Raw genomic sequence first — 15,599 nt, 5'->3', positions numbered from 1 at the left:
CATTCTTTGCTCTCATCATCCCAGGAGCCAAAGAACAATAAAGAAAAGGAAGGGCAAGGGTTTCTTTCAGAAAGAACGGAGAAGCTCCTAACACACAAAGGGGAAAGCACAAATGCACTCCGCAAAGAGGATTTAGCTACTTTAGGCGGAGATGATATCAACTTGTCTACAAAGAGGTAGCAAGTGACAGGGCTCCCCCCTAAGTGAAATAAAAATAATGTACTTGCGATCGTGCCACTGATTATAAATAGTCCATCAGCTCTGCCATGTGTCATCAGCCAGAAATATCATTAGGAAACTTTACATTTTCTGACATACTCTTTAAGAAACACAGTGCTTGTGGTGGCTGCAGAGCCAGCTTGAACTTCTCAGGCAATGTGATTGATTTGTGGGTGGTAGCAGAGCCGAAGGGGAGGGAAATGACAGGATGTCACATGTCAGGGAAGACTGATTACATAAAGCTCTCTTTAGTGTACTGGGGCCAGGGCTGGGAGATAATACAGCAAAAAGCCTGCCACGTCCCGGTGACAGGAGCCCATTTCAGCAGCCAAAAAATTGTTTCCAACAGCTTCTGTTTTGCTGGTAAATGTCTGTGTTTGTGTTGGTTGTAGGAGGGAACCTGGGAAAACAAGTTGGGTTCTGGATCAGAAAATGGGTATCTCTTTTATTGTTATAGGACAGAAGCAAAGGGAACAGAGAGGGAACTCAATGACATTTGCTCACCAAATGAAAACCCCAAATGCCAATGTCTTCTGTTGAGTAGGAAAGACAGAGGCAAACTTTGTTAGACAGGCTCATCACCAGCCAGAGATGGTGCCCTATGAACGAGAACTGACTGTGAGGCATGGGGCACATTCCAGCCGCTGTGACCCTGTGACCCTTTGCTTTTTGTTTTATTCTGCAAGTTTGGTGTGTATATCTCTTTCTCTCTGTGTGTGAGTGTGTGTGTGTGTGTGTGTGTGTGTGTGTGTGTATGTACACAGGTGCACCCCACACGTGTGTGTGAGAGAGAGTTGTATTACAAGACCCCGTCACATGTTCTCAGAAATGCCATTTTTCAAATACAAAAATACAAGAGACTAATTTCATTGGTTTAAAAATATAGTCTCTCCTAAATTTGTCTCCACCTCATCAAGCCTAGCTAAATTCACCTAATTAAATCCATTTTCATCATGCAAATATCTCAGTCATATTTGTCTTGCATATATAATATTCCTATAATCACTTTAAAAAACCAGTCATGTACCAAGTTGAACTGCTTCTAGAGAACATTTTAAAGCAATTATGTCTATGACCAACCTGCTGTAGGAGTTCTAGGAAACCAGTTGAACGGGTCATTTTCTAGTCTAATATAATTTGTATAAAATTTAAAATAGAATATAAAATAAACAAATAAGACCTTTACTGCTAACAGCGAACCTGATCACCCTGAAAAATTTTTGCATTCTTCATGTTCATGAAATACATGTGTGGTGTATGTTTCCATTATACTATCTTTCTTTGTAAAACTACTCATATATTAATGGCTATCAAAATATGTATTGTGAGTTTAGGTTTTGCACTCTAAATTTAAATTTAGTCTTAGTTTTTTGCTTCTGGAGGAAGAAAAACTCAGGCTTAGGTCCCAGGAGGTTCTGAAGGTTAAGTGAGGAAAAGGACTCCAGTCCAGCAAGATGTGATGTGTGACATCAACCCCACTCCCCGAGCCTGTATCATCCCCAGTGGACCATAACCCTGGCTCCCACTATAATTAGCTCTCCTGTGTTATCATCACCTGTCCCAGGTTTAGAGAGACTTCATTTAGCATCAAGGATAAAAAATGTTTCAGGGAAAACCAAAACTCAGAAGAATATACTCTCACAAAGGAAGATTCTTCTTAGTATAAAATAAACTGAAAATTCTAGAACAGAGCCCTGTATTGAAGAAGAGGCCAGAGATGGAGGAACTGGCCTGTGAAGGGGAAGCTAGGAGGTAACTGGGCAGCACAATGAAACTACCTGCAGTTAGCCTAGTTCGTGAGCAGGCTTTCTTCACATACACCTCACAGCATCACAGGAGTCCAGCTATGTCTAATAAAAATGCTTCAAGGACCTAAGCATTCCCTTAAAAAAAAAAAAACCCAGAGAAGATTAAGTTCCAGAACAAAAATGATAAAAACCCAAGCTACATTTTTTTTTAAAGGAACTGTTTTAATACTTGGGGAGAGTAAAACAAACAAGAATTTTGTGTTTGACTTTTGATGGCCAAGCATTGGTGGTGGGTTTTGGTTCAGCAGACCTGTGTGTAAGCGTACACAGAAAGCTACAGACAGAATACATTCATAAAGAATGCCAATGATTTTTTTCCCATGAGGACTGAGAGAGTTACCATGCTGAGAGGGTTCAGGGGACACTGTCTGGGGCCCAGAGCTTGTGCATATATCTGCAGTCCAGAGATAACAGTCATTTTCTTTTTTCTTTTAGTGATATCTTCTCCCTTTATCAATGGTAACAAAATGTGAGCATATAGTTATGACAACAATATTTTAAGAACTGAACATTAAACTTTATTTTTGTTCTAAATTTATGTTTACTTTGATTGCAAGTTGAGCAGTCATTCATGTTCTGCTTACTAACTTATCCTTATTTAAGAAAGAAATAGTAGGGAATGAAGACTGTTTCTAAAATCTTAGGCTACACTGTCTGGCTCCTTGATGCCCACATCTGATCATCCTTTAGCAGTCCTGTCCAGCTGGCAAGGGTGGGGTATCTCCACTTGCCGTGCACTGGTAGGAAGCATTCTAGGTAGTTTGGGATAGAAACATAGAATTCAAAATGTAGTTTCCAAGAGAAAACTGTATGCATAATAGCCACAGCTTAAATCACGTCCATATATTTTGGCTTAAACAGATTTTTGTTTTGAAAACTGTTCTCCTAAATATGAGCCTGAATGTTTATGTTTTGATATAGCATGGGCATTTGCACACATGGAGAGATAATATTTCCTCTTGCTATGTGCCCTCTTACTATGATAGAAAACATTTCTATTTGGCTATAGGTTATATGTCAAACCTCTCCATATAGTAGCCAAACATTCCTTTTCACAAGAATTAATTTATGGAAGATTATATCCCTGAACACAGTAGGTCCTTGGAAGGTGTTTAAGCAGAGCATATTTTGCATATTTGGAAGAAGAGACAAAGAGGAGTAACTGGGGATCAAGTTCGAATTCATGAAGAAGGAGAGACCCTGATACCACTCAAGCAGGGTGTGTGTATGGGGAGGTAGGAGGATAATCTTGGTGTCATTTTTCATCCACCATCTCTTTTTGTGTTCCTGGTTCTCCTGAAATGCAGATCAAGTCAATGACAAGAGTCGCCCCAGCCCAGAGCCACAGAGAGTCTGAGTGTACAAAGTGCTTTTCCGTCATTCCATATCACATTTGCTTTACACAGCAATGCTATGTGAAGAGAGAAAAGTATTATCTTACAGAAACAAGGGAACTGAAGGTCAGAGAAAACTGTAATTCTTCCCAACATCACAAAACTAAATTTTTGATCAATCAGGATTTGAGTAGGCATTTGTTTGCTTGTTTTAATGTGTAGGGTAAGGTAGTAAACAATTTAGGCTTGGTGGGCCATAGTCCTTGTTACAATAACCATGCCACTGTGTTTAAGCCAGAGACACTATCTGAACCAAAAAATAGCTGTGGTCCAATATAACTTTATCTAGAAAAACAGACGGAGGCCAGACTTGGCTCTTGGTCCAGAGGCTGCCGATCTTTCGGCTCTGACTGCAGTTTGCCATTGTCATGGTTCCCTCTTTAAAGTAAGATGTTACTAACAACTGAGGCTTTTTGGACTCATTTAAGAGAATGTAAATTGCTTTATGTAGTTTCTGTTAAGCAGTTTTGCCACGTCTGAGCTCTGGAAACTGTTCAGTCACAGCCCCTTAAGACTCCTGTTTTCTCAGGACTTTGCTGGGTCTTCAGGGTCCTAGGATTATTCTGACCTCATGGCTGACAACAGCAGCAGAAAAGCTGGCTGGAAGGATCCTCAGCATTTCTGTACTGCCAGCTTGCACACTTTGCTCTTTCCCTGTGAGAATCACCCTTCTCCACAAAGCTCGCACTGGCTCATCTCATCTGCAGAGGCCCCGGGGGTTGGGGGGGGGGGGCAGCCAGCTGGGCAGTTGCTGTTGATGAAAACTTCTGAGTTGAGTAAGGGATTTTTGTGGCCATCAGAACCCCTAGCTCAAGCTGAAATCCTGTTTTCCAAGCACATGATAAAGTCCTCTGTCACCTCAAGATCACCTGCTTGGCGATAATTCACACATTGGGTTAACAGCATTCAACTTCAAATCTCAGGATGCCCTGGCTGCCAGTTCTGAGATGTCTTTCCCGAGTCTGTCTGAACATACCGGAGAGACAGAAAGAGTGTGCCTGCTACTGCGTGTGTAAACCTGCCTGTAGCTCATAACCACACTTGCTGTATAACCTTCGTTAAGTCATTTAAGCTCCTTCAGCCTGTTCCCTTGTCTGGAAAAAGAGACCTAATCCTTTAATCCTCATAATCAAAGGATCACTGTGAGGATTATATGAACAGGGGGACTAATAGCTTTTATAATTTATTCAATGACACTTTGTGCCAGGCACTGTGCTAACTGGCTTACTCATGTTACCTCATTTAATCCTACGTGAAATGGGCACCATTGGGCCCATGGTACACACATGGCAGAATGAGGTTTAAGAAGTGGTAAAAATGACCTGTTCCAAGTTAAGGGGCTGCTAGGCTCCAGGGCTAGGACTTGCATGAACCCTTTTAGTGACACTCCAGTTCATGCTTTCTCTCCACAATGGCTGACCTCAGCTCAAGTGCCTAGAAGAGTCTGGCATCTGGTAAGTCTTGACAGGACACCTTAGCTCTCACCAGAACAGGATACCATAAAGTCTTGAAACTGTGACTGTGTGCCTTCTGCCGTCCTCTGGGGATTTAACAGTGTTGGTCAGCCTGAAACTCATCTTTCCTATTGAAAACAGTGTCATTGCAAGCAATGAGTCAGGACTTCCTTTCTTTTGGTAGTTGACAGAGTTGCCCTAGACTAAGCATCGTTGCTATTCCAAGCACTTTCCCTGTAGTACCCTCGCTGGCATCATCTACAAGAAATGCAGGTCCTCAGGTCCTTCCCACTCCAGATCACCTGAATCAGCACCTGCTTCTCAATGTGATCCGTGAGGCATTCAAATGCTTATGGAAGAATGAGATGAATAATTGGCAAGTTGGATTAGATATTAGATGGCAAGTGGGTTTCAGTCTCAGTTCCAAATAGTGTTCTGTGTCCCTGGCTGTGTGTAATTAACCTCCCTGTGCCTTGGTCTCTGGGAAAATCACACATCTAATGAATGGGAACAAGGAAACCAAACTCCCACAAGAGAGTTATCAAGTTTTCTAAATATATGTTATTTCTTTTGGTCTCCAAACTTCACATTCCCCCTTTGACTCTGTTTTGGTATTCTGATTTAGAAGATAGCGCCAAGTTTCTTCAAGGGGCTAGTGGGAGCTTTATATGAAACAATTCATGTAAAGTGTCTGGCCTTTAACAGAACCTCGGTAGGTATTTCTGCCTTTTTCTTCCCTCACACCCTGTTAGGTGTTAGTTTTCACGCTGTCTAGGTGATATTATCTCCTAATATCCCCAAGATTCTGATGCTTGTTTTTTATATAAGCACACAAATTCACATAGAACTGGCACTTGCTATAAGCTGTACACTATGGGTGGACCCTGAGATGTTCCTGGTTTTAGGATGCTTCTTATGTGAAGAGAAATACAAGTCTAAGAACCAACAAGAGCCCAGAATAAACAAAGCTGTACACTGGACACTAATTTTCACTAAGAAGAGTAGGGAAAGATTTCTGAAGGAAGAGGCACAGAGAGGAGCTTTGAATAAAGGATAGCATTTGAGAGGGTTTACCCACCAAAGTGATGACATCCCAGCTTGAGAACTGAACCCCAAGCCTACACTTATCCCACAGGCATTCACTGGACACCCACTGTGTGTCAGGTACAGTTATGTTCCCTGGAAACACAGAAGGGAACAACAAACAGCACATCTTCATTTCTGTCATCATTGGATTGGTATTCTGATTGAGAGTACAGAAGACAGCCAAGACATATTGACAGAATATAAAGGCTGTCAGAAGATGGTGAATCTTAGGGAGAAAATAAGACAGAGACAAGGGAACAGCAGTGCTGGGACATGCCTGCAAATTTTTATTCGGAGGTCAGGGAAGGCCTCACGACTCAGGTGACATAAAGACAGAGACTAGACAGTAGAGAGTTAGACAGTTAGCCTTATCTGGGGGAAGGACAGTCTAAGCAGAGGGTAACTCATGTTTAAAGGCTCAGAAGCAGGAATACACTCTGTTAGACCTACAACAGGACTGAAGGCAATCCGTATCACTCCTGTCAAATGACTGAAATCAGGAAGACATTGTAAAACCACACTGGCCTGCTCTCTGACCAACAAGCCCTTTCAAATCCACCTCTTCTGTGTGCATGTTTGTATGTGTGTGGGTGCATGTGTGTGTGAGCATGCTTAGGAAATCCTTCATGTTGCTCCTCAGCTGCTATCCATTATTTCTTTATCCGTATTTCTTAGACACTGCCTCTCACTGGTTTGAAACTCATGAGTAGGCTAGGCTGGCTGGGTAGTAAACCCCAGGGATCTACATGTAGCCTCCTCTCCAGCATGGAGGCTATAAGTACATACTACCATTCCTGGCTGTGGGTTTTTTAAACACATTGATTCTGGGGATCAAATTCAGGGCCTTGTGCTTGCAAAGGCAGTACTTTGTTACTTGAGATATCTCCAGAGCCTTCAAAACTACCACTTAATGAGTTTCTTTGTATCCCATTAGACTGGGAGCAACTTGAGAGCATGTCAATGTCTCATTCATCTTTGTCCCTGGGCCCTCAAAGAGCCCTGGCATTGTTAGTTAGCCAGGAAACATTTATTGAGTGAATATATGACAGTGTTTTCTATCTTCAGGTGTATTTACTTCCTCTTACCCACTCTCCCACATACCAAGGAGAAAGGGATCAGGAAGAAGAGCAGAGCCTCACTCATGCCTGAAGGAAGCTGGTAAGTGATCAGGAACCAGATCTCATATGACGGCCTCAGAAGACCTGTGGAAGGTTAGCCCACAGGAGAGAAGACTCCAGAGATACTCCATTACCTCACGCTTGAAAGGTGGTCATAGAAAACCATGGGTGCACTTGCTGTGAGAAGAGAAGAGGATCAGGCAGAAGTAAGTTAGGGGGCTATTTGTTTTAGCCTGATAAAGGGCTTTCAGAGATTGATTTTATAAGGTGGTAGGGTGCCTTGTGAAGTGTAAAAGTCCAGAACTGTATACACAGGGGACAGATCTACCCCTTACCAAGGGAAAGCCTATAAGATCACTTTTATTGGGGCTGGAGAGATGGCTCAGCAGTTAAGAGCACTGACTGCTCTTCCAGAGGTCCTGAGTTCAATTCCCAGCAACCACATGGTGGCTCACAACCATCTGTAATGGGATCCAATGCCTTCTTCTGGTGTGTCTGAAAACCATGACAGTGTACTCATATCCATAAAATAAATAAAAATATAAAAAAATCACATATTAGAAGGACTCGAATGTTCTATATTATATTTATCTTAGTCCCAAGTTAGTGCTCACAACAGTTTCAGTTTGCCCTGAATTTTAAGGGAGAAAAGAAGGGACATTTATTGAGCGTTTACTAAGGGCCCAGCAACTTTAATTACTTTATTACTCAAACCTTTGCAATTCTATGTGATTAGAGAAGGCAGCGGAGCCCCCTGACTCTAGGGCTAATGAACTCTGGCTGCATGTGGGCTCTGAGCACATGCTGTCTTATACACTAACCCCCTGACTTACTGCCATGTGCCTGAGAAACCTGGGTTTTATAGCACTGTCTCCAAGGTTTCATTCTTTCTCTTAGTTGACATCTCCCAGCTTGGCTGTGCATGTCAAATGGGATCCAACTGGATTATAGATTGCCATTTTGAGAAAAGACTGTCAGACCAATAATCTTAAAATCTAAAGATGCAGGAAATGAGGACTAACGGTGAAGCCAGGGCTTGTGCTCTAGCAGGAACGCCAGGCCAGTGAATTAACAATGATAGTTGAGTATGGTTTAGTGCTATATAATATTGAGAAGGAGCGAGCTTTGAAGATGTGATTCTTGAGATCAGATTAATTTGAAAAGACTGATTAGACATATCCAGGTTACAGGCAGAGAAGGACACTGGAAGGATGAGACAGAATAAGCACCTGAGCCCTCAAGGGGAAAGACCCTCCACTAAGTTTGCAGCCATTGCAGCCCCAATGTTGCTGGTTGTTGGTATTGCCCTGTACTGTTACTACTGTATCTAAGTTGAATTCATCCTCAGAAGTGGATACAAGATTTCCCTAGACCTTTGGCAGAGAGTTGAGAGTCATTCAGGAATATGAAGTCTTGAGGGGGTTTGTTTTCAGTAAACACTGTTGAAAGTGTAAGATCTTACCATCCTTATTCTGAATTCCCAAAGTATTTAACATGGCCTTAAGCCAGTCTGTAGTTATTTCCAGAGGCTGCATTCTGGATTCATAAGTAGGTGTGATTTTCCATTTCTATAATTATGTGGCACCAGGACAATAAATGAAGTGCTTGGCCCACAGAAAGTATTTAAAATATGCTTGTTGAACTGAATATATTCCTCAATAAACTGGAAGCCTCCTTTAGGGTGAGGACATGGGGATAGTTAATGTTAGTAAGACCAATGGCTGATATATAGTAGACTGTTAGTAAATTTCTGTTTAATATATTAAATAGATGAATTCAATAAGTGAATGAATAGTATCAGAATTTTATTATTTTGAGTGCCACTTATTATACCAACTGTTTTTATGTCCTCACTCCTTAAAATCACCCTATAATGCAAGCATTATCACTATCATTTAAAATCAAGGAAATTCATACCCAGGTCTGGATCCTCAAATGAGTCTATCTAATGCCAACCCCCCAAAAGGCTTCTATTAGAACATCCTACTTGCAGGGACTGTATCATGCAGATGTGAGTGTGATGCCCCCATTGTTTGGGTAAGGCACAAGGGGACCCACAGCATGTAGATACCCATTTCTAGCATCTCCCCAGACAGAAATGTACATTATACAATAAGAAAAGCCAAGCAATTCATTTCTCAAAAGTGATCTATTTTTTTATTCCCTTTGGTTTGTCCTATAAAATAACTTGCTCCAAGTGACAGCTCTTCAAATATAAATTTCAATAATAAACTTCAACAAATGAAAACTGAACCAATCTGAGTCCTATTTTTCTTCTGTTGTGCAAGAAAGAATAGAAATTCATAAGATAAAAAGCTAGTATCAAGTGCTTGGTTAAAAAAGGGCTGAAAAGGAAAAATATTCTGGATAATGTACTGAGGACAATGGGAGCCTCAGTGACAACTATCTCACCTTCAGAATTTATTGTACTGAAAATAAGGAGTGTTCAGACGGATGACCCTGGGGCAACGAAAGATTCTTAATCAAAGCCACGTTAAATTAAATTATGCTCAGAATATTCTTACAAGACAGGAATGAATAGTCATACATTTAAAAATATTTTTAACAGGCTTGAAACAAAAAGAGGAAGATTTTTGGCAAACTCCCAGCTAGCCATAGAAATGATCCAGAATTCTTAATTCTTCACTGGTTTATTCTCACAGGAAACAAAGGTCTGGGAGTCAGATATAGAAGACTTCCCACTCAGAGTGGATGCAAACCAACAGGTGATTCCAGAAGCGCTGCAGATGTTAAAGACAATGGTTTAGCAACAAAAAGAGAAGAGGCAGAAAGAACTATCAGATTAATACTAATTGTGTGCTCTGTAATTAGCCTTTGGGCAAACTGAAACTTCGTGTATAAAGTGTCTGCCGGTGAATAGAATTAAGACAACGATTTTCAAAACTCCCCCAGCAGACACCATCCTTATAAAGGGCATGTGAAAGCTGTTGATGTCATGTTGAAATGTAGATTAAATGAGATAAGTTGTGTGAGAGGGCTTGGCACAAAGTAGTGCTCCATAAATATTAGCTGAATAGAAACCTACTGGAACAGACTGAAGAAAGATATTTTTTTTCTCACTAAAGGAGATAAGATAAAGGCTTATACAGAGTTAAGTTAGGATGTCAAAATATTAGCTGAAGCAGGACCTTGGAAACCTATCAGTGTGTCCTTTCTGCAGTAAGGGGTTGGGCTTCTCTGGTCTTGGCTCTACCAGTAACAGCCTTGTTAATGTGAAGACAAGCTTATTCCCACCATGGAAAGTTCATTTTCAGGAAGAAACCAGACATGATGCCCGCCTTTGTGATCTGACAGCTTAGTTTAACTCCAAAAAATCTTTTAAAAGAAAGAAACTCTTTAAATTCTTGAAAGAAGCAATAGTATATTTGTCTTAACAAGTGACAACCACAACAACATTGAGCTTGTGAGGGTAAGAGACTGAGGCAAGAAGACACCCAAGGACAGAAGCACTTATGTAGAAATAGGTCTGTAGTGTAGGAATGGAAGGAGAAAGCCACCTTTGACTGTCTGAAATGAATGTCAGAGAATGGCTAATCCTAGCAGAGAATGAGCATCCCCATGACACCAAGCATGAAAATAAAGAAACGCCCAGGGACGTGCAAGAATGGCAAGCTGCGAACACCTAATGACACAGATCTTTATGAAATAGAAAATGAAATACCATTTTGATTATTAGGTGGCCAAATGAACCCATAGCTGAATCATGCCCAGGGCATGCCCAGTGCCCAACAGCTTTCTAAAATGCACAGTACATGAAGGGACTGCTCCTGTCCTATCGGGAAGGATCCATCAGGTACCACTTTCTGTTCCTCCGAGGAGCAGGTGAGACACAAGACCTCTTGCTTACCCATCTATCACACCTAGAACAATTCCACAATTCTATCATTCCCTCCAAGTCCCTAATGCATGTTAGGACAGAAGAGGGGTTTTAAAAGAAATGCCCTTTTCTTGGTTCTCTTCATTTTCCCAAACTCATTTTGTCACAAAACCCCCTTTCCTCTATCTAAAAAAAAAAAAAAAAAAAAAAAAAAAAAAAAAAAAAAAAAAAAAAAAAAAAACAAAAAAACAACCAAACAACAACAATAACAAAACAAAACAACCCCTCACTGCAGATTACACAGTTTTGAGAAAGACCAATGGGATTTCTAAGTGAACATTACTCTCTGAAACAGGACTGATCAGTGCCTCATTACTATATAATCAGTTAGCCTTTTTAAAAAAACATATTTTCTCAAATGTAAACTAGGGATAATAATATGTACACCTCATAGAATTGGTATAAGAAGATATTACTACATGCCAGTTTATGTCTGCTGTATTTTACCCATACCTATACTTATACAAGAATTCAATGAATGTTTCTATTTTAGAAGTGAGGAACCTGAGGAGAAGAAGGTGAGAATACCTGTTGTAGAGCTATGAAGGTTGGGGTATATTTGGGGCAGTCTAGCTTTTAATTACTATGTTTCTATGTTGCACAGTGCTGGATTCCAGTAAGTCTGTGATATTCCTCTGGAAGACATAGACACATATGCACAAATGCAGACACCCTCCTCTTCCTTCTGGCTTTAAGAATCTGCTGGTTTTGTTATTAGTTTATTGCATGGTGCAGTTCAAGTGGGCAGCATGTGCCAGCTTGACAAACAAAAGGATCCTGTGTGGCTGCTCAAGGAAGAGAAGAACAAACTCAACCCTGAGAAATGTTAGTTCATTTTGAGTGATGATTCACCACTGCTATTTTCACAAACAGCTTGCTAATTAAACTTTCTTATGAACTCAGCTAACCAATTTTTCCAATGCATGGAGGAAAAATCATTCATTATAGACCGGAATCCAAAATCTAATATTAACAGCACAAGTTGGATCTGTGGCAATGTAATTTGATCAGCTCGAGCATTAATAACAGTTAGACACTGATGTCTGAGAGAGTTAATCAGCTTTTGCTGAGATGAACGTAGATAACTGAACAAAACATCTGGAAGGCAGACTAGAAAGCAAAGCTGGCTTATCACAGGGTGTTGACTATTTGCCTTTCCTTTGTAAATCCCCTGCTTACAGCTTCCTATCTTCTGAGTGGCCACAGTAATATCCTGAACCGGTATCACTTCAACAACTCACAAGCGTATTAGCATCTCATCCAATCTCACAACACCCAGGAAGGCAAGAAGCACTAATAACCCTCTTTATGGCAGTACCTAAGGCACAGACTGTCCTCATACACAGAAAGTCCTGCAGCCAATGCTAGAGCAAGACTCTGGTAGATCCTTATATTTTCATTGTACTGGCCTAATTATCTTAAAAATATAATATACACATGTATAATATAGTGTGTATGCATGCACATGTATGTATATATTCATGTGTGTGTAGGTATGAGGATAATCTTGGTGTTATTTCACATGCACCATTTTTTTTGAGATAGATTCTTTTACTGGCTGGGAACTTGACCAGTAGGTAGGGCTGGTGGCTAGTGAGCCCCAAAGATCTGCCTGTCTCTGCCTCCTTAGCACTAGGATTATAAGAACATGATATCATGACTGTTCTTTGTTGTTGTTGAATCATAGGTTCTGTGGGTCTAACTCAAGTCTTTGCATGCACTTAACTGGCTGAGTTATTTATCCAGCCCTTAAAATGGTCTAATTCTTAAAATAATCTTACATTTTATCTTAATGTTTTCAAATACTGAACTAAAGACTTCCACTTGCAGTCTTACAAACCCGTCTTTCATCATTGTGGCAAGATGCTTTCACACATGTAACCACGCTTGAACCCACAGAACTGCAAAGTAAAGGAGAGGAGGGAGTTTTCCTCTTTCCTGGATATTGAGAAAGGAATGGTCTGTGTCGGTGGTAAAGCAACTCATAGGACATCCTCACTCATCTATCCAATGTGTGTGTGTGTGTGGCAGGGAAGGCAGCATGTTACTGAATTTGATTTCAGTTTGGGATGGCTGGATGTGCTATTTGGTATTCTGAGCAGACAGTGGTTGGTGGATGTGGGTCTGTTTGGGGAGAGTGGCTCGAGTAGGGCCCTTCCCTTTGTACTCATGGTGGCTGTCTCATCCGCAAGGCTTCACTGATTGGGAGGGATGCTGGGAAGAGGAAAGGTAGATAAGAATTGTTACCCATTTCACGGTCAGTACCAAAACGTGAGAAAGATATTCCAGATTCCTGTTTGTTGCCAGATTGGGGTTCTGGCCAGAACCAGGGAAACCCTCACTAAAAAGATGGAAGCCATGAAGTAAACAAAATCCTGTGTGCCCAACCTTGAGACTTAAAGGGAGGGAGAAGACTCCAGGTAGCACTTCCCAGAAGAGCAGCAGGCAAGGACGGCTTGCTTTGGAGCTGTTCTCTTGGTACCTTGTCTAAATCTCATGTACAAACAGGGACTCCATTCAGACAGCTTCTCCATGTTACTGTCAGCCTTTGCCATTAAAAAAAAAAAATCAATCCAAATTGGGTCCAGGAAACAGATAAGAGCAAAGGAAAGCTCCAAGTATATGATTTCAGGATCCACAGCCCATCTTGCGTTATAGCTGGCAGCTGACACCACAACCAGACACCGGGAAATCCAGAGAAAGGGCTATGGAGCAGCTGGAAAAGAGCTCTTGGTTGACAATAGAAGAGGCGGCAAAGGTTGTCACATCTGTTTTTCTTACCTATAAAGGAGAACTCTGTTTGTTCTCAGACACGCCACATTTAATTTACTAACTTTCTGCTGGTGTCTTTTTTGTTTTTATGTATTTATTTCTCTCTGCCCATGAGATATTTTAATATTAACTCTTTATCTTATAAGCCAACCTAAGTCCTTTTAGATCAAAGTGGCACATGTGTAAGTAAGAAAGAGAAAGGATAGGAGATTGTGTGTGTGTGTGTGTGTGTGTGTGAGAGAGAGTGAGAGAGAGAGAGAGAAAGAGAGAGAGAGAGAGAGAGAGACAGAGAGACAGAGAGACACACAGAGAGAGACAGAGAGAGACAGAGAGAGAGACAGAGAGAGAGAAAGAGAGAGAAAGAGAAGGAGGGAGGGGAGGGGGTGAGGGAGGCAGAGAGGGAGAGGAGGAACTGGAGGAGAAGGAAGAGGAGCAGCAGCAGGAGGAGGAGCAAGGAAAATAGCCACATGATTGATTCAAGTCTTCCTTGGGTTTCCCTGGCCTCACCTGTAAATTAAGTTTAGACAATTGCCTATGCTGGATGCTTCTACAGGTTAAAGGAGGCACTGAAAAGAGACACCTCTGACAACTAATGTGAGCAAAGACCTTGCTTATCCCATGGATGAGAATTACTTCATCTTATCCAAGATGAAAGTGCTGAGAAATCCCTGGGCAGTCAGAGTACCACAAGTTGTCATCCTAACTTGGGCATCCACATTCTGTCACTGGGCTTGGCATTTCACTAGACTTTCAAGAATGAAACAAGAGCTTATTAGAAAAATCAGATGTGAATCAGCAAGAAACTGACGTGGAAAAAGAGCCAGTGAGCAAACATGCACCTGACCGCAGGAGGACGGCAGACATTATCTCCTGTGTTGGGCAGGGTTATTTATAAGCAAAGTAGAAGGCATTCCAGGCTTGGTGGAAATCTCAGCTTTATTTATTAGCTGTAACCTTGAATGAAGCACTTAATCTTCCTGACTTCATTGACAAAGAGGGCATGCAAAACTTACCTTGTGAAGTGGCAACTGCTCCACTCACTATTCTTTGATAATGTTCATATTACTCAGCGTAGGCTGCTAATAACAGAATATTCTTATTCTTATAGATTTTTAAATAAATGAATAAATTAATTTTGTCTTTGTTCTGGAGGCTGGAAGCCCAAGATCAGGGTACCAGCATGATTGGGTCCTGGCTAGGGTCCTCTTTCTGGCATGCAGAGGACTGCCTCATCTGACATCAAATACACAGAGTCTGCTTTCTCTGTTCCTTCTCATTAGGATACTAATATTATTGGATCTTATCCACATGACCTCATTTAACCCTAATTAGTTGGGCAAAGGTCCTGTTTACAGTTACTCTGAGAACTAGTACTTCAGTATATGAATCTGGTGGGTGAGAGGCATAAACATTAACTCTTTAGCAATACCTCTGAAGCTTGGATCAATGGCCTCCTAACCATATATTGATTTTCTACAATCTGCGTTTTGCTATTTTAAGGGCTACTTTTTTTTGGACACTTGTTCTGAGCATTTCAGTCCATTGTCACCCCTCACTTTGAATATTCAAAGTGAATGCTGTCTTCACCCTCACTCGGTAGAAACAGAATGGTAGGATAATAGAAAAATTACAGGTTTTACAGTCGGACAGACTCATCAGGTAATTCTAGGCTTGGCATCTTCATCTGCAAAATGGGGTAATAACTACTGATTCTGGAAAATATAAAGCTTCAGTGAAATTACAGATACTGTATGCCTGTCATCATATCGACTATATAGCAGGCATCCTGTCAGGTTTCCACCTTACGTTGTTACCAATCAATTTTCTAGGGATGTCCTTCCAAAGACATG

General features: G+C 41.1%; 1 protein-coding gene across 11 annotated transcripts in view; it reads right to left on the bottom strand.

Moving 5' to 3' along the window:
- Elavl4 (ELAV like RNA binding protein 4) overlaps positions 1 to 15,599 on the bottom strand; it is a 156,891-nt gene that overhangs the window by 22,585 nt on the left and 118,707 nt on the right. The window lies entirely within an intron of this gene.

Source organism: Arvicanthis niloticus, chromosome 5 (assembly GCF_011762505.2).
Source record: "Arvicanthis niloticus isolate mArvNil1 chromosome 5, mArvNil1.pat.X, whole genome shotgun sequence".
In the NCBI taxonomy this organism is placed as follows: domain Eukaryota; kingdom Metazoa; phylum Chordata; class Mammalia; order Rodentia; family Muridae; genus Arvicanthis; species Arvicanthis niloticus.
The sequence above is the reverse complement of the archived record's forward strand: the minus strand, read 5'-3'. Positions and strand labels throughout refer to the sequence as shown.